General features: G+C 46.4%; 1 protein-coding gene across 2 annotated transcripts in view; it reads right to left on the reverse strand.

The window, feature by feature from the left end:
- Nucleotides 1–27801, reverse strand: part of ELAPOR1 (endosome-lysosome associated apoptosis and autophagy regulator 1) — an 850357-nt gene that overhangs the window by 151234 nt on the left and 671322 nt on the right. The window lies entirely within an intron of this gene.

The following is a 27801-nucleotide window of genomic DNA, read 5'->3' on the forward strand; positions in this document are numbered from 1 at the left end:
ATATGCTGAGTTTACATGCAACTAATGAGAAATAATTTGTTTGTTTTGGAACACATTGATTTAGAAATGCATAGTAATAATGTTCACGTATATGAGTGTTTAATGTAATTTCATATTGCTCCTTATGTTGGCAGATTTCTGTAGGCCTCGTGTGTATTTTTTCCCTGTCGTGCTCCCTAGACGAGTTTATTCGTAAAATGCAGGTGGAGAAATGTATTCTTGTTAGTTAGAATAACATTTTTGTTTTAGGAGCTAGGCTTAGTGAGAAGAAGATACATTTGAATGAGCAATACTGATAATGTGGGATGGTGTTATTTCTCACTGGAGAAGGCCTGGGAATTAAGGTCATCGAGTAAGATCCTGGGATCACTGCTACCACATGGAAATTTCCCTACGCTGTGGTGTCCGGCTGGATGGAATGATCGCGTGATGTGATGATGGGTGTGTCCTATGATTTTTGTGTTGGGGTTGGGGACAGACTCCATTCTGAGAAGGAAGAGAGCATCTTAGAACGAGCTCTGTAGCTTTGTGCTACTTGACCCATTCAACGTGAGTGTACTTCTTAGGAAGCTGCACGTGCTGACAACTTCTTTTCTGAACTTGGACGGGAACTGCTAAGTAGGGATGTCACAGTAGTGGTAGTGTAGAGACATACTAATGCTTTTTACTTACAAACCTCCAATGAAGAAGACTCTTGATGTGGGCGCGGTGATACTCTGTGTCCTCATGCTAGAACTGGTCATTCTTTATATGCTGCATAGACTCAACTTTCCCCGTAGGTTTGGCTTTGTATTCGTTCCAATCTATTTCTACACCCTCATTTTTTGGTGTCTGTATGTCCAGTTGTTTTTGGCTTTGTAATAAACTAACTTTGGAGTCATGGTTCAATGAAATTGCAGCGTATGATTTGACAAATGATTTTTCTCCCCTCCACACTTCCAAGCATGAAATAAAGAGCCGTCTACCAGTGGTTCCAGAGTAAATCTAGAACGTGGAACCTGGCTCCTTCACACCTGTCATTAATGAGAGCTTTAAGAGTGTCAGTGAACTATTGGTTGTTGCATTCTGCAAAAATGCCTTTTCAATGGGGGCACGGTGTACACTCTAGGGGCGAATTCAGCTGGGGATGAGGCAAACTGGTATATGGAGAAATTAAGCGTGGTCAGTTTTTCACGCCATGTGGACTGAGCTGGAGAAAGGAAATGCTAATTTGGCCATATCACATGTCATTGCATGCTGTGTGGAGTCATATGCCATTTACGTTTATTCAGCACAGAAGTGATTGCTCAAGGATTCTTCTAGTTGGTTGGGCTCAAAGGGGACTTCAGAGCTGTTAAAAGTGAGAGATAACATTTTTGTAGCGGAGTCCCTTCAAGGACATGACCAGAAAAAAGTTGTGAAGGGAAGAGAGACCAGATTGAGGGATAAGGTGAGAAAAGCGAAACAGAGAAGGCTGAGAAAATGGGAATCTATGTGTTCAGACATGAAGGAGGTGATAAAAGTGGGCGGGAAATATGAGGATGCACAAAATGGTGGATATCGAAATATGAAATATGTAATAAGAATAATGATATGAGTGCATAGGGATGAGCTGCTGTAAGAAATTGGATTATTAGTTGTAAAAGATGTGAGTCCTTCACAAGTAACAAGTCCACAACTGTCTTTTTATTGGGAACCAAGTACCCCATTGTAGCAATTGACTCTAGGGTAGCGTAGTGGATTAGTCCACTACCTGCTCATAGGAGGCAGTTTGGGCTAGTATCTCAAGCTCACTGGTACTCAACAAGAACACTCAAATTCTTGTCCAGTCAGTGATTTTTCTTTAAAAAGGAAACGTACTTTTACACAGCTAGTGGGACCTGATGCTTTAGTGACACCCTCATATAATGTTTTCCCCTAGTCAGTCCTGAGCCCTATAATCCCCCCACATATACTAGATGTAACATCAAAAATATAAGGTTTTGTCAAGCTGTCACCACATCAATAAAAACAGCTACTTGTTATAATTCAACAATGTTACACAACTGAAACAAATAGGAACTGTACCAACATACATTACATGACATAACCCTCCAATGAAGTCAATGTGGATAGGATCAACATTCAAAAGAGCAGATTATGACAACTGCGTTGTCAACCACCTGCAGAATTAATAAAACATTGAATTAAAAAACAGGTGTCCTGGAGTCCTTCTACTTTTACTAGTCTGCTACTACAGCTCCAGGACCAGCCACTAGACGTCCCTGTGATAGAGCTAGATTTCTCAAGATTAAGCATTGCTCTGTTTTGTGTTTCAGACAGACTGCATTTAAAAATGGCATGCAGATTTTGGTGCAAGTAAAACACATGGCACATGAAATATGAAATAAGAAATGAGGCCTAGTCATAGGCTTTTCAAAAGTGGCACTTTTGGTGCTTGCAAAGTGAAAGACATAAATTGAGGCCTGGTCAAAATCCTTTCAGTCTGAAATGCTTGTGCTGAATTAACAAGTGTTTTTGCACTGTAGAGAAACTCGTGATTGCAGTTTCCTTTTTAGCTTTGAAGATAAAATGGAATGTGTTCTCTCCTCCCAGCTCCTTTCCCTTATAATCTACACTCCCTGTTCCCGTCTCAAGAGACTCTGGCTTTGTCGCATATTTAGACAATGCATATTCAGTTCATAACACATCTTTTTATAATGTATATCAATTAATCAACCAACACTACACGTGGGGCAAAAGCATTTTGCATGATAAGCTATCTAAAACATTAGAGCATGTTGATGTATTAACTGTTTGCGCTTTGAAAATTTGCACTGGTGCATGTTTATACTGTGTTGTACACTGCACATTTCTGCATGTTGTGCACAAATAGAAAAGCTGCTTTAAATTAATAGCTTTTGCTAGGTAATAACTAATACAGGGTACTAGTATGGGGGAAGGTAAACATAATGGATTTTGTTTCATAAATTAATACTTTTTTGTGGTTGTTTTGGTTTTGGCCTACCATAAAATGACTGCCTGGGAATCTAGCATGGCTGAGAATTGTGCTGAATGAGAAACGCATGCGCAGAAACAGCTACATACTGGCAAGTGCCTCAAGTGAAGAGACCTGGGTCAAGGCCAAAGTGAACTGTAAATTCTTGTTATCGTGCCAATGTACCATTGTTTGTGGAAAGTATCCTTCCTGCGTGCGATGTGGAAGGAAGGAAGAAATGGACTGATACATTTTTCTGCCTTAATGTTGCATCTTTTTATAATTATTGATGGTGAAACAATAAGACTGTATTAAGCATTAACGCTTCCTTTGTTAAAACTGGTATGGGTTGGATTTGCAATGAGAATAGGATGGTGAGACCCTCATGTCATCTATGCCAACTGTTAGACTTGGGGGTCTCTAGTTGGCACAGGTATGCACTTGTGACAAATAGGGACCTTCGCCTCTAGTCAGGGTAAGGGGGTACACTCCTAAAATAACCCCTGCTCACCCCCTTGGTAGCTTGGCACGAGCAGACAGGCTTATCTCAGAGGCAGTGTGTAAAGCCTTTGTGAACACATACAGTAACCAAGTGACAACACTACAAATGGACACCACACAGGCTTTATATCAAAAATAAGTATTCTTTATATAGATTTATCACAAGACCATTCAACGACAAAACCACACAATACTGTTACTTTAGATAGTAGAATTTTGCTTAGTTCTCTTAAGTTCTTAAATGCGACACTTTAAGTCAATGTACCTTTTAGATGCGACACGCAGGGCAACAAAAGTATTGCAACGATGTTGATGCGATGAAGTATTTGGTGCAAAGAAATAAAGACGTGAAGATATTCCAGATGCGGCATGCTTCTCCGATGTTGCGAGAAGACTCGACGCTTCAGCTGCAGCGGCATCACCCCTTTACGCAATGCGACGACAGCGGCCTTGGCAGCGACACTCTTCTCCGACGTTTGCGAGACGCTTCCGCTCAATGCGATGTTGCAGCGGCGACACCCCTTTACATGATGCGACGACAGCAGCTCCGACGGCGGCATGCTTCTCCGTGGATGCGAGGCGCTTTTCTTGATGCGGAGCAATACGACAACTACGATGGCTGCGATGGCCACACGCTTCTTCCTCGATGTGAGACTCTTCTCTTGATGCGGTGCAATGCGTCAGCTACGATGGCTGCGATGGCGACACGCTTCTTTGACGTAGTGAGTCACTTCCTGGATGATGCGAGACGCTTCGGCTCGATGCGATGCTGCAGCGGCGACACACTTTACGAGATGCGACAACAGCTCCGACGGCGGCACGCTTCTCTTTATTGGGTTGCGCTTCCAGCTCCTTGCGACACGCAGTCCCTCAGAAGGCCCAACAACAGCAGCAGGCACTTCCAAAGAACTCTGGGGAGCTGGGGGGTGAAGTCTGTTGTTCCCGAGACTTCAGCAGGAGGCAAGCTCTTTTCCAAGCCCTTGGAGATCCTTCAGAAGTTGATCAAGAGTACACACAAAGTTCCTTTCTCCTCTCTTTGGCAGTAAGGCAAACACTGCAGGCCAATCCCCCAGTTTCAGGGATAGTTTCCTCCTCAGCTTCTTCTGGTTCCTCCCTCAGCAGAGGTTCTTCTTGTTTTCCCAAAGTGATCCAAATTTTGGGGATCAGGGTCCCAATATTTATACCCAGAAATCCTTTGTCCTCTGAAGGCAGAGGGGCCTTTGCCCAGTCCAAACCAGTTCCTGAGCACTCTGTTTACCAGACTTCTCCTTTCCTTTCACAGTGCAGGGCAGAAACATTAGAGGGGAGGTGGAGCCAGCATTGTGAAAGGCAAGTACAGCCCTGGAGCACTTTGTTGACAGGATTCCTTCTCTTCATTCACTGTGCAGGGCAGAGACATCAGCCGCTCCCCAGGGGGTGAAGCCAGCATTGTGGAAGGCAGGCACAGCCCTATTCAGGTCCCAGGTGCAACTCCTCCCACCCGTGTTTAGATGCAGATCTCTCTATTCACCACTGAGGCACCTCACCCTGTCTCCTGGAATTCCCCAGCCCTGTCACTCAAACTCCAGACAAAGGAATACACACAGCCTAGCAGAGGCAGGTTTGAATGGTTAGACAAGAAAATGCCTACTTTCTAAAAGTGGCATTTTCAAACACAGAATTTTAAAACCAACTTCACTAAAAGATGTATTTTATCATCCCGAGTTCAGGCATACTAAATTCGCATTTCTACGATGTGTCTCTGAGTCAGTTAGGATTATAAGATGTAATAACCAAACTGCCCATTCTGGCCTATGGAGGACAGATAGCCTTGCAATAGTGAAAAACGAAAATGGCTGTAATTCACTATTAGAACATGCCACACACACCAGGGCATTTCCTACCATATCTTTACAATTCACCCTGCCCTTGGGCCTACCATAGTGGTGTCTGATATGAAGAAAAGGGAAGGTTTAGGGACTGCCCAGTCAGCATGACAGTACCAGACTGCACGCAGGTTCTGCAATGGCAGACCTTAGACACATGTTTAGAGGCTGCTTCTGTGGGTGGCACAACCAGTGCTGCAAGCCCACCAGCAGTATTTGGATTACAAGCCCTGGGCACTCCTGGTGCACTGTACTAGGGTCTGACAGGTAAACCAAATCAACCAATCATGGAATCACAAATCATACATTAATTTACCATAGGGAGAGCATATGCACTTTAGCACTGATCAGCAGTGGTAAAGTGCCCAAGGTCATAAAACAGCCAACAACAGGTCAGAAAAAATATAGGAGGAAGGCAAAAAGTTCAGGGATGACCCTGCAAAAAGGGTCAAGTCAAACACAACCCCCTTCCAGCCAAAACGCAGGGTAGACCAATCACTACCTTGATGGGCTTCCCTGCTTTGGGCGATAGAACAAGGACCTGGCCCGCAACTGCAGGGGCAGACTTCAGTTCTACGTCAATCTGAACCTATTGGAATCCCTCTGTCCATACTCTCAGGGCCCACCAAGCCAATCCATGGGGAACCCTTCTCCTCACCTGTGGACACCACCTCTGCAGCACCTAACCGGAACTGTCTCACAGGTGTGTCCCAACAGACAGACAGCAAAATGCCACAGTGGCCACTGACAGTAGTCAGGGATGAGACCCAGGCCTTATGCGTCTCAGGGCTCTCAAACCTCTGTGGCACCAGGGAGCGGGGCGCAGTAGCCCCAGGTGCTTGGCACCCTGTGTCCATTCTCCCTCCTGTCAGGTCAGGTATGACATCCTGGCACTGACCCACCAGTCCCAGGCCTGTACCCGGCGGCTGGACCAAAGACTGGGGTGGCCTCTCCCACACCCGGTCCTTCTCCTTGGGGCTCTGTACACTCCCACTTGGAGTGGTACCCTCTTCCAGAATTACCAGGGCACCTGTGGCAGGTGTCCTGCACAATTCGCCCACCAGTTCAGGGGTTCTATCCTGCAACTGGGCGTCCAGGTCAGGGGGGACACCCTGAACCTGTCCCTCCAAGCTAGGGTCTAAACCCTTCAGTTGAGCCGGGGTCAGAGGCGAGGACTCCCTCCCTCTGCACCCCCTTCCAGATGGCTGTACCCTCCCACCTGGATTGGTACACCAAGGAGACAGACTGGTAGGGACACTGATTACAGATGTCTCTCCCTCCAGGTCAGATAACACCTGAACCCGGCTTCCCAACCCTGGGACCAACCCATGCGGTTGAACTCTCGCCTGGCGCATGCCCCCCCGGAGGGTGACACATAACTCATGTGTCGTGTGAGTCTGCCTGGCACAGATCTACCGACCCCTGTCCATCTGACGCGAAGATCCCCCAGGACAGAAGTGGTGTCACCATGGTCATTCACTGGTGACGCAGCCCTTCTGGCTGGCCCCTGACCCACTGGTTCTTCCACTGGGGACTCTTTCCCCCTCTCACCCCTCAATCTGGACTTCTGCACCCTCCCAACTGGAGCGGTACTGCCAGACACCCGAACTGAGAGAGGCCTGCTTACAGACACTCCCCGTTCACCAGACACTAGGGGATCCCGCACAACGGGCAGCCCCTCAGCATAGACTAGGCTCCCCACCTGGTGTTCCCTTAAAGAACAATCCAGGCTCTGAGACTGAGGTTGGGCACTACCGGGGCATAACCCATTCTCACTTCTTCCCCTTAAAAACAGGACGTGAGGCCCTACACCCCTCTTACTACTACAGGACCTAGCTGGGCTACTCTGAGCCACTTCCACCACACTGGGTTTGAAGATACCTGAACCACTCATCTTGGGTTCACTCCCCAATGCCTTGCCAGACCCTCTGGACTCCACCAAAAGGTCTGCCTCCAATGTGAGCTCCCTGCGGTCAGAGAACTCACTCTCCAACAGGTGTTGGCATAGCTCTGGAAAACAGAGACTTACAATATGCTCTCCCACAATTGACTACACAGCCCCCTACAAGGGTTTACCAAACTATCCTTTACCTCACCATTCAGTGCCTTGCACACGTACTCCAGAGATTGGCAAGACAGTATCGGACTGTCTCTGTCACTCAACCCACACTCTTCTGGGCGGTCTTCACACTCGCACACCAGGATCTCAACAATGGGGGAATCCCTCCCACCACTAGGAATATGAACCCCTGTGCCAGTTCCCCAATCCATCCCAGGGACACTGCACACTACTGGAGCTACCTCATATCCGTGTACCTCCTGGTGTATGTTAACCCTCTCCTTCAAGTCAGGCGCCACATCTCTAGGTGTGTGTACTACTCTCCCAGCACTAGATAACTCAATATCGCTGCCACCATCTGAGCTGGATTCCTCCTCCCACTCAGCAAAGCTCAATCTCTGAGCTACACACATTTCTTGTTGGTGGGCTGAGACACTCATGGCCTCAAGCCTCTCGATCTCTTAGTCAAGCTTCCTCATACTCAACTCATGCTCCTTTTCCATTTTCTTTTCCTCTAGGGCTAACTTTCTAATTTGCCATTCCAATTCTAACAGCCCTTTTAACTTGAGCTTGGTCAGCTCCATTTCGTGCATCCTACACTCTTTTCTATCTGCCAACTCCTCTGGAGATAGTCTTTTACCAGAAACACTGCTACCGGCAGGGCAAGTGGCTCTCCTTCCTCTTGGACACTCTGGCCCTTCCAGCTGCTCCTCTGCATTATCATCATCAGTGGCATTTCTTGCTTCTACACAGGCCCTCAGCGCCTTGTAGAACTCTGCCTTGTTTTTGCATCCAGTAGTGCAAACATTAATTTTTTTGCAAAAGAATTTCAGCTGCTGTACTTTGTAGCTTTCCAGTTTCTCTTCTTCCCATTCCAACTCATTATCAACAGAGACTATGGATGCTGCTTTCTCCAGCATGGTAAAGCTTGGCAGTACTCAAAAATAGAAAGTCCCAAAAAGAAATCTACCAACAAGTATTGGTTGCGTTAAGGTCTGCACTCACTAAGTAGTGTTCACCAATCACTGTACATGAGTCACAAATGCAAGTCCAGAATCCTCACCGCTGACTACCAATGTTAGACTTGGGGGTCTCTAGTTGGCACAGGTATGCACTTGTGACAAATAGGGACCCTTGCCTCTAGTCAGGGTAAGGGGGTACACACCTAAAGTAACCCCTGCTCACCCCCTTGGTAGCTTGGCACGAGCAGACAGGCTTATCTCAGAGGCAGTGTGTGAAGCCTTGGTGAACACATACAGTAACCAAGTGACAACACTACAAATGGACACCACACTGGCTTTATATCAAAAATAAATATTCTTTATATAGATTTACCACAAGACCATCCAACGACAAAAACACACAGTACTGTTACTTTAGATAGTAGAATTTTGCGTAGTTCTCTTAAGTTCTTAAATGCGACACTTTAAGTCAATGTACCTTTTAGATGCGACACGCAGGGCAACAAAAGTGTTGCAACGATGTTGATGCGATGAAGTTTTTGGTGCAAAGAAATAAAGACGTGAAGATCTTCCAAATGCGGCACGCTTCTGCGATGTTGTGAGATGACTCGACTCGATGCTTCAGCTGCAACGGCGTCACCCCTTTACGCGATGCGACGACAGTGGCCTTGGCAGCGACACTCTTCTCCGACGTTTGCGAGACGCTTCCGCTCAATGCGATGTTGCAGCGGTGACACCCCTTTACACGATGAGACGACAGCAGCTCCGACGGCGGCACGCTTCTCCGTGGATGCGAGGCGCTTTTCTTGATGCGGTCAATGCGACAACTACGATGGCTGCGATGGCGACACGCTTCTTCCTCAATGCGAGACTCTTCTCTTGATGCGGTGCAATGCGTCAGCTACGATGGCTGCGATGGCGACACGCTTCTTCGGCGTTGCGAGACACTTCCTAGATGATGCGAGACACTTACGCGCGATGCTGCAGCGGCGACACACTTTACGAGATGCGACAACAACAGCTCCGACGGCGGCACGCTTCTTCTTGCATCGCGCTTCCAGCTCCTTGCGACACGCAGTCCCTCAGAAGGCCCAACAACAGCAGCAGGCACTTCCAAAGAACTCTGGGGAGCTGGGGGGTGAAGTCTGTTGTTCCTGAGACTTCAGCAGGAGGCAAGCTCTTTTCCAAGCCCATGGAGATCCTTGACAAGTTGAGCAAAAGTACACACAAAGTTCCTTTCTCCTCTCTTTGGTAGTAAGGCAACCACTGCAGGCCAATCCCCCAGTTTCAGGGATAGTTTCCTCCTCAGCTTCTTCTGGTTCCTCCCTCAGCAGAGGTTCTTCTTGTTTTCCCAAAGTGATCTAAATTCTTGGGATCAGGGTCCCAATATGTATACCCAGAAATCCTTTGTCCTCTGAAGGCAGAGGGGCCTTTGCCCAGTCCAAACCAGTTCCTGAGCACTCTGTTAACCAGTCTTCTCCTTTCCTTGCACAGTGCAGGGCAGAAACATTAGACGCCCCACAGGAGGTGGAGCCAGCATTGTGGAAGGTAGGCACAGCCCTATTCAGGTCCCAGGTGCAACTCCTCCCACCCATCTAGATGCAGATCTCTCTATTCACCACTGGGGCACCTCACCCTGTCTCCTGAAATTCCCCAGCCCCGTCACTCAAACTCCAGACAAAAGAATACACACAGCCTAGCAGAGGCAGGTTTGAATGGTTAGACAAGAAAATGCCTACTTTCTAAAAGTGGCATTTTCAAACACAAAATGTTAAAACTAACTTCACTAACAGTTGTATTTTATCATCCTGAGTTCAGGCATACTAAATTCGAATTTCTACCATGTTCTCTGAGTCAGTTAGGATTATAAGATGTAATAACCAAACTGCCCATTCTGGCCTATGGAGAACAGGTAGCCTTGCAATAGTGAAAAACGAAAATGGCTGTAATTCACCATTAGAACATGCCACACACACCAGGGCATGTCCTACCTTATCCTTACAATGCACCCTGCCCTTGGGCCTACCATAGGGGTGTCTGATATGAAGAAAATGGAAGGTTTAGGGACTGGCAAGTGGGTGCACTTGCCCAGTCAGCATGACAGTACCAGACTGCACGCAGGTTCTGCAATGGCAGACCTTAGACACATGTTTACAGGCTGCTTCTGTGGGTGGCACAACCAGTGCTGCAAGCCCACCAGCAGTATTTGGATTAAAAGCCCTGGGCACTCCTGGTGCACTGTACTAGGGTCTGACAGGTAAACCAAATCAACCAATCATGGAATCACATATCATACATTAATTTACCACAGGGAGAGCATATGCACTTTAGTACTATCACAGAGTCATAAAACAGCCAACAACAGGTCAGAAAAAATATAGGAGTAAGGCAGAAAGTTCAGGGATGACCCTGCAAAAAGGGCCAAGTCAAACACTAACCAATCATAATGCGAGCTTCTACTGAAACTGCAACATTATTAGTGTAGTCAGCCAAGAATTAGAGTATAAATAATGACCTCTTTAGGGGGCGTGTGAGCTTTTTGGGACTAGAAGAGATAGGAAGCGAGAGGAGAGGGAGCAGATGAGGCCAGACATCATATGGTTTAGGCAGGTGAACGTCGCGGGTGCAGTCTGGGTGGAGATTGCGTCCGAGGAGAGACAGAGGGAGGTGGGGGCCTTTGCTCATATTTTTTCAGAGAGTCCTTGCACGTCATATTTTTGGCAAGGCAGATCACATTACTCTGTGATCTTGTGAAGGGCGGGCAGTCTATCGCTGTGAAGCACAGAGACGCAGATGAACAGACCAGGGCAGAGAGTGCAGCTGATAGAAAAGGTTTAGATTTAAATGCTAAAACTCTAAGTTTATACTTTGACTAATTAACTAGTTCTGAAAAGATTTATTTGTCTTATGCATTTATTTCCCTTTCTAGGAGATTTTTGCCAATTATTAATTATTGATTAGCCTTGCAAACTCACTCTTGAATTATATTTTTCCTGAAACTCTTTAAAGAGTTCTGACTGACATAGAATTAGTGGTTTTCCCTCCTGTATGCAACCTACAATATGTTTGTATTAATTCTATTTTTCCTATTTTTAATTCTGTAACCTGATTGATATTGAACTAATGAATAAAGGGTGAGAGAACTTTAACTTTTAACTAGAAAATAAAACCCTTTAAAAATACACACAACTCTTTATTTTTTTTTAAACGTATTTTTATTTGTCAATTGCATACACATCGCAGGGCTCTGCACACCAGGAGCAACTGACTTTTGTAAGTGGCAACAAAATAAATAATGAAAACAAACAAAATAATATCCCTTAAGTCGCACCCAGTCCGCATAGTCCTGACCACAGCCTTTATGTACAGCAATAGAGTCGTAGCACGATAACACTTCCCCTCCCCGATTCTCCCCCCTGCCCTGAACCGCCACATCCCTGTGTACATCAGAAATCATCCCAATTAATGAGCTTCTACAGCCACTGGCGGCTTCAGCCACAGACCCCGGTAATCCGCCCATCTTTTCCATATTTTATAATGTTTACGCGGACCTCCCCTGGCCACAAAGATAGGCTGTTCCAGCCCCATGCAAAAGTCTAAGCAATTCTTCCATGCGGCCACCGATGGGGCCCACGGCGCTTTCCACGCCTTGGCAATATCTCGCTTTGCCTATGTGAAGCCTAATTGCATGAGGTGTCTTTTGTAGATGTTACACCCTATTCCTTCCATAACATGGAGCAGAGCTAGCCGTGACGTCCGCGGGAGCTCCCAGGACCTCCGATAGGCAGGAGAACACCCCCCTCCAAAAGCGATTCAGGGAGAGGCACTGCCAGATAGTGTGTATGAATGTACCTTCCTCCTGACCACATCTAAGACACTCCGGGGAGGCAACCAATCTCGCTCAATACAGTCGAGCCCGTGTAAAATAGACCCTGTGCAAGTATTTAAATTGCATGAGGAGAAGGCGCATCGCTATAGCCGCCCCCCTTAGAGCCGCCAAGGCCTCCCTCCAGTCCTCCTCCTCCAGCGTGCCCACATCCTTCTCCCAGTCCCCTCGCAACTTCTGGAGTGTGGTAGAGCAATGTGTGACTAGGGATTGATAGATCCAGGAAATCTTTTTGGTCTCTAGATCCCCCATAAAGACCTTCGCTTCCAGTGGACTAAAATCAGGGAGAGATTCCAAACCCTCCAGACTAGGGGACAGCGCATGGCGAAACTGGAGGTACCTAAAGAATTGTGACTAGGGCATACGAAATTCCCTCTTTAAGTCCCGGAAAGACATGAGTGTCATGCCCCTCAAAACATCTCCCAGAGTTGAAATACCAATATCGTCCCATCCCCGGAATCCCTGTAAGGCCGCCAGTTCTGGCACACCTCGTCTGACACAGCTTGGGGCGATAGATCAGCTAGGAATTTATCGACGGTGTACACTGGCAAACACTCACCGGGGGCATATAGATCTACATAGTATGTGGCGAAGCTCTCTGCTATAATAGCGGGGTCAGTAATCGGCACTCCCGCTTCGTCCCGAATACCTGGAAGGGCCTGGGAATGGAAGGTGCCCTGACAGAGCCGATGAATCATCTTGCCAGACTTGTCTACCCATTGATATATCCCGCTACGTGTCGCCAACCAAACTTGGTGGGCCTCATCCATCAGGAGGGCAGCACAGGACTATTGGGCCAGAAGTAGTTGTTTCACATGCCGTCCATCTCCCTCCTCCCGAGCCCGGCGCTCAGGTGCCTCTATGTTGGCCTCCGCCCATATCAATTCCTCCGTATGCTTCCTACGAGCCGCCGCACACCAGGATATATCCACGCCTCGCAGGGTAGGCTTCAGAGCCTCCCATAGAGTCGCAGTGCTAGGCACCGACCCCTCATTTAAGGTTAGGTATTGGTCAATGGCCTCTCTCATATGTGTATCATATTCTTCATTCTGTAGATGCCACACCGAGAGGCGCCATCGGAAGGGTTGTCGCCCCCTACCCATATAAAGCTCAAGAGACACCGGGGAGTGATCCGGGAGGCCTCGGGGTAGGATCTCAGCCAACGCCACCCTACTAGCCATCACTCGAGGAATAAAGAGGTAATCGAGCCTGGAGAAGGACTTGTGGACCGCCGAGAGGTACGTGTACTCCCGTCTGTCACCATGGACACGCCGCCACACATCCACCCAGTCTAGGCCTGTCACCAGCGAGTACAATTTTGTGGGATGACCACTCCTTGAGCCACCCCCAGCCCCACTCCTGTCCCTGGCTAACTCCATAATGTCGCTCCAGTCCCCGCCCACCACGGAGAACACATCAGGCATATCCGCCCATATGGCATGTAGCCGCTCCACGAGAGTCCACTGTAGGAGGGGGAGCATATACGCAGCCTAGAACCAAGGGGTCTTCCCCAATCTTGCCCCGGATGAACAGATACCGTCCCTGTGTGTCAGTCCACTGTTGCGCGTGTACATATGGGCCCTGCGGTGAACCAGAATCGCCACTCCCCTGGAGCCCCTCGTGAATCCCGCATGAAAAACTTGCTGAAATCCATACCTCTGCAAGCAGAGCGCCTTTGTCCCCATAAGATGTGTCTCCTGCAACATAAGGATTTCGGCCCTAGCCCTCTTCACCTGATGTAGTATAGCCCCACGTTTAATTTTGTCTAAGGCCCAGCGTACACTCCAGCTTATAATGTGAAGGACACCTGGGGTCGTCTGATCTCTATGTAAAGCGCTAGCCATAGGTAAGGGACTTGTCGTGCAGTACCATTCGAAGACTGTGGCGACGTGTGTGCATAGAATAGCGGACCCCAAGTGGAAATGCGACTCGGAACCTCAAACAACACCCCCCCAACAAACCCCCCACCCCATACCTCAAGAACACTGAAGTATCTGTCGCAGCAGGGCTAGTTCCCGATCCCCAACGGGGGAACAAGAACCGTCCCAACCAATGGATGCCCAACTTACAGCCCATAGTCCTCGGGCATGATCCTGACCAGCCCGAGATTGGCAGAGTTCCAGCCCACATTAAGATTTCCCCGACCAGTATGTGCCAGAGTACATGTTGAGCCAGATGGAACTCCACAGCACTATATCCACCTCGGATATCAGGGCTTCAACGCCTGGCTCCCAGGAGTGGGTCTCCCCCCCCCTAGAGGAGGCCCCGCAAGACAAGGAACGCCGCTGGGATCGCGAACGTCTAGTGTCCCTCCGCTGCTGTCCCGGGGGGACCCCTCCGGGCCACCTCACTGGGGGAAGAATCCGATTCCCTCCCGGGCGGTGTGTGCGCTAGCACTTGTACTGTTTAGTCTGTCCATCGGAAGACCTCCTCCGCGGGATCGGTATTCCACTCGCAGGCGAGCGGGAAACAAAAGGGCATATGGGAGCTCCAGTTCTCTTAGGCGGGCCTTCGCGGCCATGAACTATTGGCACCTGCCGCCTGTAATCAGGAAAAATTAAGCCCGGGCCTGTTTCAGTATGGCATCTCGGTCATGATAGTTCAAAAGTTTTGCTATCACTGGTCGTGGGCGAGCCCCCGGCAGTGGTTTCCGCATGAGGGCTCTGTGGACCCGCTCCACAACAAAGCACCGTGGCATAGCCTCTGGGGGGAGCCAACTTTCCAGCCACCGCGTGAGGAAGCGTTCCATGTTACCCTCTTCACAGCCCTCCGGAAATCCTACAAATGTTAGGTTATTGTGTCGGGCGCGCCCTTCTGCATCCTCGACACGGAGCGCCAGACTCTTCTGAACAGTCTCCATATTTGCTATTTTCTGCTTTAGGATTGCGACATCATCTTCCACTCCCGAGATGTGGGTCTCAGTTTCAGTGATACGGGACACTGCATTGTGCAAGTCCTGCCGCAGCAGCATGACGTCCGACCCCACTGCCCCAATTTTAGCATCCAGCATGTCCCTGGATTGGGTGATGGCCACCAGCTGCGTTGTCTGGAACAGCCTCCGGTTGGCCCCTGGTCGCACCCGCCACTGCGCCCGGACCGGTGAATTTGTCAATGGGCCCATGCTTGGCCGAGCCGCTGCCACTCTTATCTCTCGTCATCGCTGCCCCTGGGGTCCCGGGCAGACCTGGGGAGAGCCGGGCCAGGCGTACACGTAAAGCTCCCCGTCTAGGCAGGCCCATACAGGTCTATCAGAGTCCTCGATCGGCGTCTATGATGGCTGCAGCTGCAACAGGGCCAGTGAATCACCCCCCGGGCCCGAAGCCACCAGGTTCCCCCCGCAATACGCACGCGGTCCGATCAACCGCCAATAGTAGTATGCTTGCTAGATGATGGGGGGGATCCAAGCATGACCCAGTCTGAGTGCCTCAACTGATTTGCCACAATCACCAACCTCCAGGGCTTTACGGCCGGTTGGCCACTTATGCTGCCGACCCCAAGGCGGGACAACAGAGCACCCAGTCACTCTCCCCGTGGCCGGACTGCGCCGCCGATCCCCTACTGCTAGATGACACCGCCGATCCCCTATTACTACCCTGCTTATGGGGGGAGCAGTCACGATGAGTCGTCCCTTCGCCTCCACCAATAGTCTCCACCACGGGCCACAGCGCTCAATACACCCCCGCTCTCTTCGTCTGCGCGGCCTGACCTGACCGCCGTGTCACTTTCTCTGACCCCACTCAGGCCGTCGTGCAGAGCTGAGAAGGGGCAACCAACCCCAGAGGCCGCCTCCGCTGACCCACAGCGTCTCCAGGGCCTCCTGGGTGATCCACCACACACTCAGGCGGGAGGCCAAGGGTGTGCAGGCCACCACCGCGAGCCCTCGATAAAAGGGAGAGGGGGCCCAAAACCCCAATCACAGTCAGTCTGCCCCCCCGCGGCTTGACAATGCCGCCGATCCCACACTGCGATCCCAAGCAGGGGGGGTACGGATCCCTCGTATGCTGCCCCAATACTCGTGTCACTGGTCTTGTCTCACGGAGGTGCCCACTGCTCAGACGCGCTCCACCCGTCAGGGGTCTAGACCACCACCACTACGCTGGCCTCGCTGCAACTCTCCTCACCAGTGCGGCCCGCTCCGGCTGTCGTCCGATCTTTTGCCGTCTCGCCGCCGGTGCCACTGCGAGGTAACCGGGCCGCCAACAATCTTCCTGTCGACGCTGCCGTCCCCCGCAGTCTTCAGGCTCTCCAGTCAGTCGATTCCGCCTGCGGGCTGGACCCAGCGAGGCCCCGGCACCTCCGGAGGAAACCACGCAACACCCCAGCTCCTCCACAGCAATCAGGCCGCGTCGCACACGCAGCGTGATCACACCGGCAGTATCCTACTTGGGGGCCGCAGAAGCACATCGGGCACCAGCTATGGTAAGTCCGCGCTGTGGGCACTCCTCCAGAATCATTTGGGGGTCAGAGGAACTAGGATAAATGTAGGATTAAAAGCGGGCTGGATGGAGCTCGCTTAGCACACGTCCGCCATGATGGCCTGCTAAGCCACGCCCCCCACAACTCTCTTTATTGGCTTAAATATTCATTGCATTTTGGATTTTTCATGTTTATGTAAAGTCTCCTGAAGGTAATATACATTGGCAAGGGTCCAGTACCTTTACAGCAGTAAATTAGAGGTAAATGAGGTTTTGGATTGAGAAATTACCTTGAAATTACCACTGAATCAGTTTCTGGTAGCAAGAGGATGGTCATTATCAATTAGTTTGGTGATTAAGGATTATTAATATCACCATCAACTATTCGACTAATGGTCCATTGACCTTAGGAGGGAAGTAAAATAATTGCCCAAGTTAGATAAATGTCCAGATTCTCGAAAGAAAGTTCTGATTCCAATGCTCAAAACCTGAAGACTGGCAGAGCAGTACTGGAAGGTGATGCAAGAAGGCGATTGCTGGAGTGGTGTGAGTATAAATAGGGTTGTGAAATGTTGTTAATGTGCTAGGATGTATTTTTGAAGTGTTGGAAATAGTAAGAGTTTTGACTGTTGGTGAAAATTTTGCTCATTTTTTACTTGGTTTAATTGATTATATTGGTAATTTCATAGGACAGAATTATTGATTATATGTTCTTAACATGAAAAGTTAGTGTCTTGTTTTATGTTGTCTGGAAGCATAGGTACAGTGATACCTGGAAATTCCCGGGAAAGGAATAGCGGGTGGTAAATGGAAGCCACACTGCTCTGAGGTTACTTGTCTGATAGAATAACACTGAAAAGCTATGCAGGGCTGGCAGTGTTAAAGTAGATTTTCTGTGTAAAAGTGAGAGTGATTGATAGCAAAGAGTTCGCTGGTGAAACTTCGGTGTTATATCACCTAGAAAGGGTAACACTAAAGGAGTAGCAGGTTTTTCTAAGCTTGAGTGAAGGGTAAGCGGAAGGGATTTACTCGCAGTGTTTGAACAGTAAACAGACGTTCTTACTTTGTGAAGAGTAAGCAGAATGTGCTACTCGCAGTGAAAATAAAAATATCCTTTGTTTAGTGGAACAGACAGAGGAGCGAATGTTTTTATGTTGTCATTAACAGAATTTTGATTCAGAAAACTCAGAAAAGAAATTCAGTAAGATTGTGTGGAGGGTCAGTAGTAGGTGTTAAACTGACTGAAATTGAAACTGACAGCATTGGAGAAAATACATTGTTTTGAACTATTGCAGAAATGAAAATGTTTGAAGGTTTAAAGAATCTGTTGGGAGGTAAAGTGAAACATTCGTTTTTAATTGGTGATGCTCCTGAAGGAACACCTGTGCATTTTAGGTCTACCAACTTGGGACATTTTAATGTATGTGTGTTCACTAATGGTGCAAGATTACTGTAAAAAGAAGGTCCTTTGAGGTTTCCAAAAGATGGTACTTTTGAATTGCAAATCATTGACAAATAAGGGAAGTGTTATGTGACATAAAGACACCATCTAGAGCTGCAAAATTTGAGGCTTTAAGCATGTGGGAAAAGACAGCAAGAGACAAAGCAAGTGAGGCTAAAAAGGAAAAGCACCAGATGCAGGAGAAGGGAATTAATGATGATAAAAAGTTTCAAATAAATAATGATTCAGGGGATGAAATAATGGATGCATTGTTAATTGAATGTCCGCCAGTTTATGTGGTTCCCATTAAAAATACTGAAAATAGTGTACCAGTAAGTACTAAAGTGGCTACTGCTTCTGTTAAACAGAGAGAAACACAGATTGAGAGAACTGTGCAGACATTTCAGATTGACCCACTATCTGTTGATTCAGCACTGACAGTGATACCTCCAGGTGTTACTGCTTCAAATGTGACTGATTCAGTCCAAGAATTACAAACTGCAGATGCACAGGCAACACCTAGAAAAATTGTGACTGTCCCAATTAATATGATCCCTACTCAAAAGGTTCAAAGAGCTGCAGAAGGAGTGATTTTGTTAGGGTTTATTTCAGAAACTCACAGATTATTGAACAGAAATTACCCCAGACAGTCCAAGCACTGAAAGGTGGGGGGGAAATGGACTTTACAACATCTGCAGCCCTGGATAAAATGAATATATTTGATATATTTGAAGATGGGATTTTTCCAACCAGGTTTGAGGCAGCAGCAGTGATTAAAAAGATAGAGAGCATGGGGAAACAAATTAACCCAGAGCCTGAAAAAGAGAAACAGCTTAGTGTTTTAAATTCAACGTTGAACATTAATCAATCAACAGTCCCTCCTGTTTAAATCATGAAAATGTGAACCAGTGTCAGGAAAAAGAATTAATTTCCCTGAGTAAGGAAACAGCTACATGTGCAGTAACTACACATAATAGACTGACTGATGTGACTCAAAATTATGAAATTGATGTTTCATGAAGTTTTTCATTTCAGAAAAGTTTCAGGGTACATATGGATAATGAAGCAAATGAGAAAATGTGTTCTTCAGGAACGCAGTTGCACATTACAGAAATAATAAAATATAATTTCAAATGCAATGGGTTTGAGAAATTAGGAGACAAGTGGGCAAGACAACATGAGAAGAAAAATAAACTACCAGATCTTGTTATGGAAAATAATAAACAGGATGAGAGAGAAGCTTTTGCTTACTCATTGAGAGAAAAGGTGGGAGAAGTGCATATTCATGCGCCACGGAACAAAGGTGAATTTGCAGCATTTCTGAACACATTTCCACAATTGAGAGACAAACATCTGCTGTGGTACCCACAAGTTGATGGATTTGTTGAAATTTTAAAAGAGTTATGCATTCATTTGGAAATATTCTCTGACATTGCCATGCAGACTGAATTGTGGTTTGAATCTAAAGTTGTTGTGCAAAGGCCAGGTGAGGAGACATTGTTAAGGGTTTGCATGAATGCACCATCATTTTCTGTTGTTATGGAGAAAAACGTAGCAGTGATTACTTTCCTGAAGGGCAGAGTGCCAGCAAAGGATGTTGATTGGGTACAGATTGAAAGAACACAGGATGGAAGTAAAGGTGTTTTGGTTCGTGCAAATTCAGGTATGGATGTTGCACTGCTGGAAAAAGTATTCTTTTGTCATTTATATAACAGATTTGAGCATTGGAAGAAGAAATTTAAACATGATGCAACAGGTGGAAATGTGCAAAAACAGAGAAATGCAGGTGCAAGATGTGTCAGCCGAGCAAATGTAAATGTCAGTTCAGAAACAGGTACCAATGGCAGGAGTTTTTCAAGCCCAAATGGTCCCACAAAATATGGAAAATGCTAAAATTAATTTAAATAAGTTGTCCAGAGCAAATGTGGATTATTTCCAGAAACAAAATCAGAACCCAGTTCAACAGGTTGCTGTATTTGAAAATGAGAGTTTTAACCCCAACAATTCTGAATTTACCAAGTCCTTTGTGAAAGCAGTGGAAGGTCCAGACTTAGTTGTAGGAGTTTTAAACAAAGAAATTACCAACCCAGTTTTAGAAGAATTTGCACCAAAAATAGGCCCATTTGAGGAAAGTTACGAATTTGTTGTTTGTGACTCAGGCCTGGCAGGAAAACAATTGTTTTGCAAATTAAACAGCACAAATTACTGTACACCAGATGATGGTAATTATCAGATTCCTGATGAAGATGTACATTTTAAAATGGCCCAACAAGAGACAGCTGTAGCATCGTTTTCAGAAAAGACAGTTGAAAACTTACCTTCTGATTTGAAAGAACTAATAAACACAGAATTAAGGGAGTTCACAGAGAAAGATGTCAGATTAATAACATGTGTAGAACATGTCTTATTCAAATTAGAATCAGATGACATGTATTCAAGAACACCATCAGTTGCAGACATTTTACCCATAATTGGAGATAAACTGAGTATAAGATTTTTGATGGAAGTGATTGGAGGTTTATGTAACTTTCTGATCAAAGGTTCACAGAAACTAAATGTTAAGAACAGATTAGTGCAGGAGATTAATAGCATAACTTTTCCACGTTGTCCTGTGGTACCAAATCCAGCCAACATATTTTTCAACATTCCATGTGTTGAAGAATGGCTTACTGTTATTGATTTTTGTCATGTTCATGTCACAGTGCCATTGTATGAGAATAGTCAGGAGTACTGTCAAAAAGAAGATGAATGTCTGGGACACATAATTGGAAAGGGAGTTAGAAAGGTGTCACCAGAGAGAGTGGAAATAATTCACCAGATGAATCCACCTCAAATTCAGAAAGAAGTCAAGATGTTTTTGGGAATGGTTAGCTAGACTAACTAGAGTGGTTACTAAACCTTTCCCTAGTGGCTAAGCCTTTACTGAGGCTGACACACAAGGATGTGTCTGATCCGCTTCCATTGGACAATAATTGCACAAGAGCATTCCTAGAGTTGAAAGAGAAAAAGTGTTGTGCCCTGACACTAGAAATGAAAGTTGATTTAAAAGAAAATACACCAATTTGCAGTGAGAGGGAGGGCTGTGCTCTCTCAGTGCCTGTTCAAAAGCATTAACGTGTTCAAGGGTCTGTGATCTATTTCCCAAAGACCTTTGACCCCAACATCAATTAAACTGAATGAGTGTCTAGATGTCATGAATATATGCATAAAGCCAAGATCAGACTTTAAGGATGAACGTCTGATTCAGCCCAACAATGTCCATTTTGTAGATGACCCATGTTTGAAAGGTAATAATGACACCTTAAGAGCAGCACATGCTGTGCTCCTTATACATTATGTTGTCAAAGCTTCATGGGTTTCAGTAGTTATCTCAGCCCAAAATTCGAAATTGATTGCCCTTACCATAACATGCAGTATAGCTGCTCAAATGGAGTCACTGTTGTCATGGGAGAGAGAAATGCTAATTCAGTTGCACAAAATTGTGTTCTGTTAGCATATACATTCAATGGAATCTTCACGGGTGAATTAATAGAGGCTCAAGAAATTGTTTCAGAAGCAGAACAGGGTTGCATCAGAACTGTTTTTGAGAAAAGTGAAAACTGCATAGTAGCAAATGTGTTATTGCAAAAACTGATGCCTAGGTATAGATTGCCAGTTTCTCTGAAATCAGATCATAATGAGGTTTCAAAGATGATGTGTGCAGAACCCCAGATTGGACAAAGATTCGATTGTAGCTATCTCCCTGATATTTCAAGCATAATAAAGCAACACAAAGACAGTACAGAGTTACACTTTGCAAAAGACTGTTTCAGTATCACTGAAGTGGCTTGAAAATGGACATGCAAATGCACTTGCTTGTGAAAACAACTGATGAAAAGACTAGCCATTGCTGTGAAGGTCTGACTGATGTGGAGCGTGCAGTTTCTCACCAGATTGCAGCTGCTACACAAGATCTACATAATGAATGGTGCCAAAACTTTGATCTAAGAGATGCTGTGAAATGGAAAGGCCTGTTCCAAAGGATACTGGCAAAGACTGTTGTGGAATGTGGTGGCCTTCCAAATTGGGTGCATGCCTCTCATACATGTATGGTCCTGTGTCCCCCTGATAAAACAGCTCCTCTCCAAGAAGATATGCCAGCTGTGGTCAAAAGTCCACCGAAGAGGGTCAGTCAAGCTGTAAGGGAACACACAGAGTCTGAAAGCAGCACTAGAGAAAACTGATGTGGCACTGTGTTGGACCTGTAAGCCCTAGGGTGGTCTCCCCATTTATTTTTGATCGTGCCTCATTTTTCCACCCTCATTTTGATGTTGGACTTAGGTCTCCGGGCGACTTTTCATTGCCAATCAGTGTTAAGGTGCAGGTGCTCCCTTCTCCCAAGATGGCTGCCACAGGCCCCTGCTACTGCAGAGTGGTCTTTATTAGTAGCACCCTAGCTGCCAGGAGCTAGCTGGAACCCCACAACAATGTTGCGACACCAGCCCGCCTTTTTTGTCCGATAGGTAGAATGGGGAAGCTCCTGGAATGTGCTGGAACCTTCTAGAAGGGAGGTGTGGTTTTACTTTTGCCGCCTTGGCTAGAGGTCACCTGACCTAGGGATACATAAGTGAGAGGGGGAACTTTTTCTAGTCAGTTGGCCAGTGGGGTAAAGCAGAGCTGGAGAATCCACGCAGGAGTGTAGGCGGTAGGGCCTAGCCAGGGACTTATGCCTCCGAGAGTGACAGGATTTAGGTGCTGCCTCTTAAGTGAGTGAGGGATCCTGTGAAACCCACTGATCTTGCCCAGCAGCAGGAGGACCCAGGGAACCTCTGTCCAGCCTGACTAGGAAGGACCTAGTTGCCAACTCACCCCCTACCCCCCTGTAACAGAACCCCTTAAGGGCGCCAGATACATCTGCGCCATCAAGACTTTCAAGAGCAACTGATTGCCGGAACTGAATGCTGAGACTGCGTGTCCAGACTGAACCTTGAAACTACCTACCTAACCAATTGTGGTATCGCTGAGGATCAACCAGGTCTTAGCTCTGTGACCCCTGCGCTCCCTGACCAGGCCTGGGATCCCCGGCAGCGTGCTCCGTTGAGCGCGGAGCCCCCCAGCTTAATTTGAGCACCCCCTCCGTGGCGCGGAGGCTGAAGCGCGCTCACCGCTGCGGCCCGAAGGCCGGAAGAGTGCCCCTCATCGTCGCGAGGCCCGAGGAGAAGCCCGCTGCCGTCACAGCTGTGGTGAAGGTGCGTGAGGCCGTGGCCGGCCCCCGTCGCAACAGGATCGCCTGCGGACTGCGGAGCCGGTGTGGACGCCCCCCGACGTCGAGCAAGGTAAGCCCCGGAGGCTTGGGACTGACCCCGGTGCGCCCCCTACAGGCTGGGAGCCACACCGCACCCTGAGCCCGGGTTCCCTCTCCGTGGGAGTACCCTGGTCACCACGACAGAGAGACCCCTCCGAGGGATTCGCCCCTTGTTCCCCACTGACGATTCAGGAACTTTGTGTCTCCCGAACTGCACCGGAGTACGAGAGGCTTGCTCCGTGCGACTCGTGGTGCTCCGTGAACTGCTCCGTTCTGAAGTACTCATTGCTATTGATTACGAGTAGCGCTCTGTTGTAAATGCTCCATTCTGAAGTATTCCTTGCTATTGATTACGAGTAGCGCTATGCTCTAAATGCTCCGCTCTGAAGTATTCATGGCTATTGATTACGAGTAGCGCTCTGTTCTAAATGCTCCGTTCTGAAGTATTCCTTGCTATTGATTACGAGTAGCGCTATGCTCTAAATGCTCCGCTCTGAAGTATTCATGGCTATTGATTACGAGAAGGGCTATGTTCTAAAGGCTCCGTTCTGAAGTATTCCTTGCTATTGATTACGAGTAGCGCTCTGTTCTAAATGCTCCGTTCTGAAGTATTCCTTGCTATTGATTACGAGAAGCGCTATGTTCGAAATGCTCCGTTCTGAAGTATTCATTGTTACTGATTACGAGTAGCGTTATGTTCTAATGCTCAGTGCTGACGTATTCACTGCTTACGAGTAGCGTTATGTTCTAATGCTCAGTGCAGAAGTATTTGCCGCTTACTGGTTACGAGTGGCGCTATGTTCTAATGCTCTGCTCTGAAGTATGCACTGCATGCTGGTTACGAGTGGCGCTATGTTCTAATGCTCTGCTCTGAAGGTGTTCGTCAGATTTGTCCCAAGGTAGCGGTAGGCCCGCGAGGTCTGCCCTGGGTCCCTGCACGCCCCTAGGAGTGGCACTACAATCCCTAAACCCTACCACGGGGAGTAAAATATACAAGGTACTGGTGAAAATCATACTGGTGAATATGGTGCTGGCGGATCAAACGCTGACATAAGTGAATTGCCATGGTCATCTCCTTAACTGAATTTATATCTCCTGAAGTGCATATATATCTTATGAATTGCCTTGTTATCCCATGAACTGCATTTATCTCGAACTGCTTGGATAAACTTGAGTTATTTGCATAAATCTCTACAGTGTGGCGTCCCTTATTGTGTGCGTTCCTGGCTTCAGTGGATGTGTGTGTTGTATGGTCGCTTTACACACAAGCCTTTGGGTGCCCAGCCGCTCGTGTCACGTTACCCCCTTAGGGCCTGGAGACCCCAGGTCTTACACACTGGAAAAGTAATAAGTGGAAATAGACTCAGATGAAAGCAGTATCCAAAGGATGAAAGAGTCAGATGCAGCCTCTGAAGAAGAAATTAGTGCTGTGGGCCTACGAGTGGAGGTAGGGAAAAGCTGGCTGAAAGGGTATCTAAAACGTTTGCAGTGGCCTCTTGAAACATCTGAATCTGATCAAAGTGAGAATAAAAGTGAAAGGCTTGGATTGGAAAAGTGCAGAGAATGCATGGTGCGCTATCAGAGTTTCTCAGCATCTGAGTGGTCAAAATGCATGGAAAAAGTACAGAATGCCACTTTGAATGAACTGTATGAGCCACCCTGATGGCAAGCTGGTGACAAAGAGAGAAAGAAAGGCTGAAACAATAACTGAGAATTGTCAAGAGCTGAAGAGAAAAGAATCTTTGAATGATGAAAGAAAAAGAAAAGAAGAAAACAAATAGAAAAGAGAACTGTCCTGTTGAATTTTCCTTTTATTATTTTAGTTACTTATTTTATAGAAGACTAACAGTTCTAAGAAGCTACTTACAGAACTCTGCACTAAACTTTGAGCTTATCTATATATGATCTGATTACAGACAAAAATGTGTGTTGCCTTAGAAAATAGAGGTAAAATTGTTATATGCTCAGCTTTTTCAATAAAAATGTCACTTGTGAAAATAAATAAGTGTGATGATTTACAAATCATTTGAGGTATCATGATTTGTTATCATCAAAGGGTGAGTTGATAGAGCTAGATTTCTCAAGATTAAGCATTGCTCTGTTTTGTGTTTCAGACAGACTGCATTTAAAAACGGCACGCATATTTTGATGCAAGTAAAACACATGGCACATGAAATATGAAATGAGGCCTAGTCAAAGGCTTTTTGAAAGGGGCACTTTTGGTGCTTGTAAAACTTGGCAGTTCGGGCTGGACTGTTCCCATGAGGCACAGGGTCAAGACTGATTTGCATATAGCCAGCTTGGCAGTTCGGGCTGGTCTGTTCCCATGAGGCACAGGGTCAAGACTGATTTGCATATAGCCAGGTCTAAACTGGGGTGGCATGGTGAGCAAAAGAATGATGGATTTAACCCAGATCTCTTGACAGGGGGGTGAATGTTTTGATTTGTTCTGCATTCCGTCCATCAATTGTGTGTCTTTTGCTTGCAAAGTGAACGACATCAATTGAGGCCTGGTCAAAATGCTTTCAGTCTGAAATGCTTGTGCTGAATTAACACGTGTTTTTGCAGTGTAGAGAAACTCGTGATTGCAGTTTCCTTTTTAGCTTTGAAGATAAAATGGAATGTGTTCTCTATAATCTACACTCCCTGTTCCTGTCTCAAGAGACTCTGGCTTTGTCGCATATTTAGACAATGCATATTCAGTTCATAACACATCTTTTTATAATGTGTATTAATTAATCAACCGACACTACACGTGGGGCAAAAGCATTTTGCATGAAAAGCTATCTAAAACATTAGAGCATGTTGATGTATTAACTGTTTGTGCTTTCAAAATTTGCACTGGCGCATGTTTATGCTATGTTGTACATTGCACACTTTTGCATGTTGTGTACAAATAATAGAAAAGCTGCTTTAAATTAATAGCTTTTGCTAGGTAATAACTAATACAGGGTACTGGTATGGGGGAAGGTAAATATAATGGATTTTATTTCATAAATAAATACTTTTTTGTGTTTGTTTTGGTTTTGGCCTACCATAAAATGGCTGCCTGGGAATCCAGCATGGCTGAGAATTGTGCTGAATGAGAAACGCATGCGCAGAACCAGCTACATACTGCCAAGTGCCTCAAGTGAAGAGACCTGGGTCAAGGCCACAGTGAACTGTAAATTCTTGTTATCGTGCCAATGTATCAGTGTTTGTGGAAAGTATCCTTCCTGCGTGCGATGTGAAAGGAAGGAAGAAATGGACTGATACATTTTTCTGCCTTAATGTTGCATATTTTTATAATTGATGGTGAAACAATAAGACTTATTTAAGAATTAATGCTTCCTTTGTTAAAACTGGTATGGGTTGGATTTGCAATGAGAACAGGATGGTGAGACCCTCATGTCATCTATGCTAACCAATCACAGTGCGAGTTTCTACTGAAACTGCAACATTATTAGTGTAGTCAGCCAAGAATTAGAGTATAAATAATGACCTCTTTAGGGGGCGTGTTGGCTTTTAGACGCTTTAGAAGCTTTAGGGGGCGTGTGAGCTTTTTGGGACTAGAAGAGATAGGAGGAGAGAGGAGAGGGAGCAGATGAGGCCAGACATCATATGGGTTAGGCACATGAACGTCGCGGGTGCAGCCTGGGAGGAGATTGCGTCTGAGGAGAGACAGAGGGAGGTGGGGGCCTTTGCTCATATTTTTTCAGAGAGTCCTTGCACGTCATATTTTTGGCAAGGCAGATCACATTACTCTGTGATCTTGTGAAGGGCGGGCAGTCTATCGCTGTGAAGCACAGAGACGCAGATGAACAGACCAGGGCAGAGAGTGCAGCTGATAGAAAAGGTTTAGATTTAAATGCTAAAACTCTAAGTTTATGCTTTGACTAATTAACTAGTTTTGAAAAGATTTGTCTTATGCATTTATTTCTCTTTATGGGAGATTTATGCCAATCATTAAATATTGATTAGCCTTGCAAACTCACTCTTGAATTATATTTTTCCTGAAACTCTTTAAAGAGTTCTGACTGACATAGAACTAGGGGTTTTCCCTCCTGTATGCAACCTATAATATGTTTGTATTAATTGTATTTTTCCTATTTTCAATTCTGTAATCTGATTGATATTTGACTAATGAATAAAGGGTCAGAGAACTTTGACTTTTAACTAGAAAATAAAACCCTTTAAGAATACTCACAGCTCTTTTTATTGGCTTAAATATTAATTGCATTTTTGATTTTTCATGTTTATGTAAAGTCTCCTGAAGGTATTATACCTTGGCAAGGGTCCAGTACCTTTACAGCGGTAAATTAGAGGAAAATGAGGTTTTGCATTGAGAAATTGCCATGAAATTACCGCTGGATCACCTGCAATTCCAAGTTCATGAGCAGAGATAAAATGGCCGACTGGTAGGAGCTCACCAAGGAGTTCCGAGCGCTTGGGA

This window comes from Triturus cristatus, chromosome 1_1 (assembly GCF_964204655.1).
Source record: "Triturus cristatus chromosome 1_1, aTriCri1.1, whole genome shotgun sequence".
Classification (NCBI taxonomy): Eukaryota; Metazoa; Chordata; class Amphibia; order Caudata; family Salamandridae; genus Triturus; species Triturus cristatus.